We start from the raw sequence: 6,447 nt of genomic DNA on the forward strand, positions 1-6,447 counted from the left end.
TGCCCTTCACTCCCAAGCCACAGCCCCCCCAGCCCTGCCAGTGCCCCTGACTCCCAACACACAGCCCCCCTGGCCCCCCCTCACTCAATACCCACAGCCCCCTGTTCCTTCCAATGACCTTCATTTAGGACCCACAGCCTCCCAGCCCTGTCGGTGCCTCTCACTCCCAGCCCACAACCCTCACAGCTGCTGCAGCCAGAGTGCAGACCCCAGCTTCCCCATGGGTGACACGGCTGGAGTGGAGCTCATGGCAGGGGGGGAGGTTTGGGCTGATGGCTGCAGGGCGGGCTCCCTGCTAGTGCTCAAACTCCTGGGGGGTGTATGGGGGCATATGTATCCCAGCTTTATACTTGGGGTGAGGGTGGGCTGCCTGCTGCAGGTTCAGGTCTCCCTACCCTGCTATTCTCCCACTGGGGCCTCCGGGGCCCAGGAGGCGAGACCTGGTGTGGGAGAACAGAGTGGGGCATGAAGACTGGGTGCCACGGCTGGGAGCCCTGTGCTGCCATGCTGAGGTGCTCCCTGCCCACCCAGCAACATTGGGGAGCACAGCTCCATGCTGCTATTCCCACAGGTTGCACCTTGCCATGGCAATGTGGGACTTCTGGTGGCAGCACCGAGCCTCCCCACCCCACTCTGCCACTCTGGGTCCTGCCCATTGGGCTGCAGAGGCCCTGGCAGGAGGGCAGCATGCAAAAATCTGGGGGAGGTATATGTCTTCCATGCCAACCTCAAGACTGTGTGTGCAGTGGTGGGAAGGCAGTTCCCCACTCCCCCGCCATTCCCTGTACGAGCTGGACATGGTTCCGTCCCACTCCCCAGCCAGGCTCTGTGGCCGCACATTCCTGCCCCAGTCCTGGGGCTCAAGTCCCAAGCCCATGCACCATTCAAGCTGGGCGGCACCCCCAGCCCAAGCTCCAGCCCTGCCTAACTCTCTCCCTCACTATGGGGGCCTCAATCCCCACCTGCATCCCAGCCTGACCTGCAGGGAGCTGCCAGAGCTGCTCTCCACACTGTCTGGCTGCCATGTGGTCCCTCTTGCCTGATCACCCTCCACCCACTCCTCCCAGTCCCTTGCAAGCTAGAACTCTGTCAGCCTGCACAGGGAAACCTGTGCTTTTTCTCCTTTATGCGCATTTTCTCCTTAAAATGAGAAAATCCACATTTTTCCATGGCAAATGGAAACCCCAGATCCCTTGTGATGATGATTCTGTTAATTTGGATTACTAGACCCAGAAACCCTCTAGGGCTGGAATGGAGGTGAGTCTGCAGCAGGTGAGAGAAAAGGTGGAAGTGTTTGCAACCTCCACACACGGAGGCCGGTCAGCCCTACAAAGGAGAAGTGCGCAGTGGAGCTTGGAATCCCACTGGCTTGGTCAACGGCAACTGTGGGGACTGAAGAAGCTGGACTCAGACTGGGGAGGCAACTATATGTTGTTACTGTTTGAATACTCTGGGATGAAAGGCTGGTTTGGGAACACCTCTGGAGGCTCAGGGAGAAAATTAAGGTACTCTGTGCATATTACCACGTTCTTTCTCCTTTTACCTGTTCCTTCCATTTAGCCTGTTGCCTTAGGACCCTAACCGCTAGGATTATCTATATAAAAGTGGGATCTTCTATATAGATTCTGGGGCTGGAGCTTAGCACAATATAACAGAAGCATAGCAAACCCCCACAGGGGCAAGACAGAGAGCTTATATTTGTAAATCAGATATTAAAATGCAGTTTATTGAAAATTAAATTCGACTTTGTCAAGGCTTACATAAGTTGTATGCCACAGGAAACCAACGGCCTTTAACACACTGACCTTTTCCAAGAAAGGGACTGCTGTAAATAACTTCAAATAAAAGGCAGCATGTGTATTAAAAGTTTTCTTATTTACACACACAAATCCAGTCTACTGATGTCTACTACACACACATCATTCCTAACCACACAAATATATACATCAAGAAGGCAGTAACGTATTCTGTATTCACTTGCATATTGCCCCTGAACAGGCAAATAATAGAAATTAGAAACTAGTAAGTTTTAAGTACATGTCACATATAATGAACCCATACTGGAAGAACATAGAAAAATATCCCATAGATCAGTGTTTCTCAGCCCGTAGGTTGCAACCCAAAAGTGAATCGCAAGAATATATGAAAGGGTCATGAACAAACTGTAAAAATGGATTCTCCTTTAAATGGAAAAAAAACATGGGAAACAATGGCTTTTCCCCTGCAGGCTGGCAGAGGTCTGGCCTGGAAAGAGCTGCTTGGGGCACCCCCTCTGTCCCACACACTGGGGGGGCTGGGGCTTGGGGGCAGCAGGGCAGGAGTGAGGGGCTGGCCAATGTTTACAAATGGGTCCTGGTACAAGACGTTTGAGAACCACTGATATAAATCAAACTAATGATTTATATATTTTAAATACAATCCAATAATCAAACTACAGCAGTGATTTCACAGTTTGTATGTCAGAAGAATGCCAGATATACCATGTATATGCAAGTCAATAGATTTCATGTATGAAACAACAAGCTTGTCATAGGACCCTATGTATTGCAGCAATAAGTAAATCCACCACAAACCATAAAAAAAAATAATGTCACCCCTTCAGTTTGTGTGTATCCTGTGTTCAGAGCTACTATGTTTGAAACACACAAAAGACTTAGCAAATAAGTCTCTTTATGACAGGAACCAGGTTTTTATGCAGTTGACTAAATATAGTTAATATCTGAATTTTGCCTGACTTGGCACTTGATACAAATGCTTGTTTATGTCACATAATGACCAGGAAACTTAGCCGTTTCCTTGTCCGCTTCCAAAGCATAATTATTCATGATGTCATTTGTCCTTAAAGTACAAAAGGACCTTTTAAATCTAGAAACAAAATACAATAGACAAAAGGAAGTTTATATATTTTTCATTGCAGGTTAGGAACAGGACATTGTTCTTTATTATGACTCATAGCCAGGAATTCATATCTAAACTCTTGTGAAAATGTACATTTGACTCATCTCCTTTCTCAAGATGCAGTCCAAAAAAGTACTCTGAAGACAAAGCTTCGAGCCAGGAGTCAGTTTAACACTTAACAAGCAAACGTATCAGATGAACTATTAATGCAGATAAGGACCATACCAATTTCAGTCTTTCAAGAAGCAGTCTAATTAACAGTTTTTGAGCAGTATTTACAGTAGTTCCTCTCAAAGACTGAAAACCACAGTTGTAACCACAAAGTTACAACACTGAACAGAACCGAAACTAAACTGATGCACTCCCAACATACTTCAAGTGGACCTACTCTACCTACCTACAAACATAGGCTGTCTGTCTGTGCTTACATGCTTCAAGTTAGTGCATGCCAATGTATATGGGACTCAGGACACAGGGCCCAGCTAGGAGTAAAGCAAAGATCAGAGAGGGCAGTATGTCAACAGTTTACAAAAGAAAAGAGAGAGATGCTTCTGTGGTTTTTCAAAGTCCTTCAAAACAAAGTGAAGGAAACAAAACAATGCTTCCTTGCCCACAACACAAAACTATCATACCCACAGAAACAGCAGATGCAAAGTTGATTACATTTTTCTAGTTTCTTTGTCCAACCTCATTTATTTATTTTTCCCCCCAGAACTTCAAAGGGCAGCAGGAACCTGACCTTGTATCCTGCGGTATTCTTTCCCCAGGGCAGAGGTGGCCAACCTGCAGCATGGGTGGCACAAGTGGCACCTGGCAAGTTGGGGAGGGGACAGTCAGTACAGTGGCAGACAGAGCAAAGCAGCAGATCGGGCAAGAGAAAGGGACCCAAGTAACACTCAGAAGTGATATGGGACTAATTTGCAGCACACCTGCCAAAAAGGTTGGGTTCCCGCTACCTTAGGGTGTGAACACAATCTGGGCTGTTTAGATTGGGTTGGCCCAAGAACACAGAACTGACCAAAAAGTGTAAAATTAACAAAACAAAAAAACAACAACAAAAATTAGGCCTAGCCATTGTTCGGGTGCAGAATAATACTGACACGCTATCAACAGTTTGACTTTGCTTGTGCCACATAATCCAGGGCCTAAGTTATCCTGCAGCCCCATTCTAGCTACCCAAGTGTGGCCACTAATAAATCCTGTGCTCCCTGTGGTGACATGTCTCACTAAAGGCAGATAGATTACAATCTAGTGCAGAACAAGTCCCTGAGTTGCTTAAACCCTAGGCTTTTCATGGCTATTAGTGTAAAGGGGACTGAACAAATAAGGTTTGCCATTGAATTTCTGCCCCCCCCCCCCCCCCCAAAAAAAAAACTGTAGTTTAAGGACTCCTTTTCTCCTTTCTTTTGCCCAGACTTGGGCTGGCTCAAATATCTGCCAGCTCCAGCTTGTAGCTGGTAAATGGTTGAATAATCAGACTTGCTTCTCTTTCTACAACAGACAAGATTTTGAGAGATCTCCTTTGTGAAGTCAGGGGCTTCAGGTCACTTAGGCTCACAAGCTGAAAGGCGCACAGATTTTTTTAGGTTTTTGTTTTGCTTACTCTTCAGAGAGCAACTGCCATGGACCACGAAGAAGCTGTGCATCCTTCAACTGCTAGGAGTTGTCTATGACACTCCCCCAAATATTTTACAGTGTTAATCTGTGTGCATACACAGATGAAGATTGTTCTGATGGCATGACTAGTTGTCCAGATGTGTCAATCAAGATCCTGTTGTGTCAATCAAGATCTCTGATCACTAAATTTTTTCTTTTCTCTGCTCCATTCTCCACTTGGTGCCCTGCGCACAACCTGGCTGAGCACATCTCTTTTCCTTATCATCATCTCTGTGATGTGATATGGGGCTGTTTGTCACAAATGCCTAAATAGTAAAAGGGCAATACCAGCGCCTAGAAGTCCCAGTTTAGAATCAAGCTCCCTTGTGGTAGGTACTGCACGCACCTATAATTAAGAGAAGACGGCCCTCAGCCCTCCCCCCTTCCAATAGTTATAATTTAATGTAATAACAGAGACCAGAATAGCATGTGCAGAGAAGGACAGTAAGCTATAAGTAAAACAGGATAGGGAGACAAGAGAGTTAGAGCAAAGGAGAAGGAATGACTGGGAAAGGAAGGGGAAGCAGGTGAGCCTGGTCTGAGGTGGTGATCAGAAGGAGAATCCACAGTGCAACAGTGGAAGGACTGGCAGCAAGTAGGCAAAACACAGAGAGGAAGGAAAGGAACTTTTATCTGCAAAAAGTTCAGAAATGTGTACTAATCTCACTAGGGTTGTGAAATATTAAACAATGAATCATTTAACCCAAAAGTGCAGTGATAACTGGTAATCTTACTCGTTATTCTTTAGCTCATGGTGGGCACAGTTGGGGTGAGGGGAGAGGCAGAAAGGGAAGCCACACAATACCCCAGCAGAAATCAGAAGGCAGACAGGATGGGGAAGGACAAGGTGGACTAGCACCTATAGCCTAAGAGGAAAAAAGCAAGCAGCCTAATGATGGTAAAGTATATAAGTGCCCTTAGCTGCTGATTCACAGGTGCTCCCTCCCTCCCAGGGTAGGGTTTCAGGTGGGTTATGTGTCTGACTGGGCTTGCTTGCTACCTTTCCCCTCCCCGCAGTCAAAGGGCCCAGGAGCTGGGAGTGGCTCCTAGCAGTAGCTATGTGGGAGCTGCTTTGTTATCAGTTAATTGTTTAACCAGTATAATTGGAAGAGGTTAAATTAATATTTTAAATGATATTTCAATCCCTAAAGCTCATTCCCTAATAGCACAAAAAGTCCTCATTTTTGTCTTCTTGCCTGGAAAGCATATGTTGTTAATACTGCCCTATCACTTAGAGAAGAAGCAGAAGAAAGGTTAGTAATTCTGCAAGCTACAGCAAATGTAAATCTACACAAAACACAGCAAAGACGAATAATATCATTTCCCCCCCCCCCTTACTTTCTTCTGCAATTGAAAGGTTTCTCTTGGCCACACCACAATCACTGGGATGTACCAGCAGATATTTCATAAGGGAATGCATTATGACATTTCCCTTTCTCCCTCACAACTTTGGGCTGTTATTCAACCCCTTCCAAGAATAAGCAGATCCCACTGAGTTATCTGAGTATCTAAAAAGCACTGTGTTCCTCCTGGCTCATTGTTTTGCAAGTCAAAACCTACAAGTTTCACTCTTACCCCCTTCTCTTCAATAGGAGATATGCATAAGTAGGAGCTGCAGAATCTGGCCACAAAAGCATTTACCCATCACCCAAAGAAATCATTAAATGGAGTTGGACAAAGCTAACTAGCTTGTAGGAGGTCTGCCTAACCTCAAGAATTTGAGTCTCTGCTTCATTTTCATTACCACAGTGTAATCTGATACAATGAAATTCTGTTTCTTGTGAAATTTAACCCCTGACCCCTAAATAGCCTGTGATTGACAAGTTTTATATATAAAATTTCCACAGTCCTACCATGTTAGAGGGGAAAATAAAACACTACAATTCAACTGTA

At 45.6% G+C, this 6,447-nt stretch overlaps 1 long non-coding RNA gene across 1 annotated transcript in view; it reads right to left on the reverse strand.

Moving 5' to 3' along the window:
- The window catches only part of LOC109286779, a 46,143-nt gene extending 41,551 nt beyond the window's left edge, over positions 1 to 4,592 (reverse strand). Inside the window, exon 1 of the long non-coding RNA XR_002094679.1 lies at positions 4,502 to 4,592. This is a non-coding gene — a long non-coding RNA (uncharacterized LOC109286779). The remainder of the gene's footprint in view (positions 1 to 4,501) is intronic.
- Positions 4,593 to 6,447: the final 1,855 nt, after the last annotated feature.

This window comes from Gavialis gangeticus, unplaced genomic scaffold, assembly GCF_001723915.1.
Source record: "Gavialis gangeticus isolate Ggan-Ray unplaced genomic scaffold, GavGan_comp1, whole genome shotgun sequence".
NCBI classification, from domain to species: domain Eukaryota; kingdom Metazoa; phylum Chordata; order Crocodylia; family Gavialidae; genus Gavialis; species Gavialis gangeticus.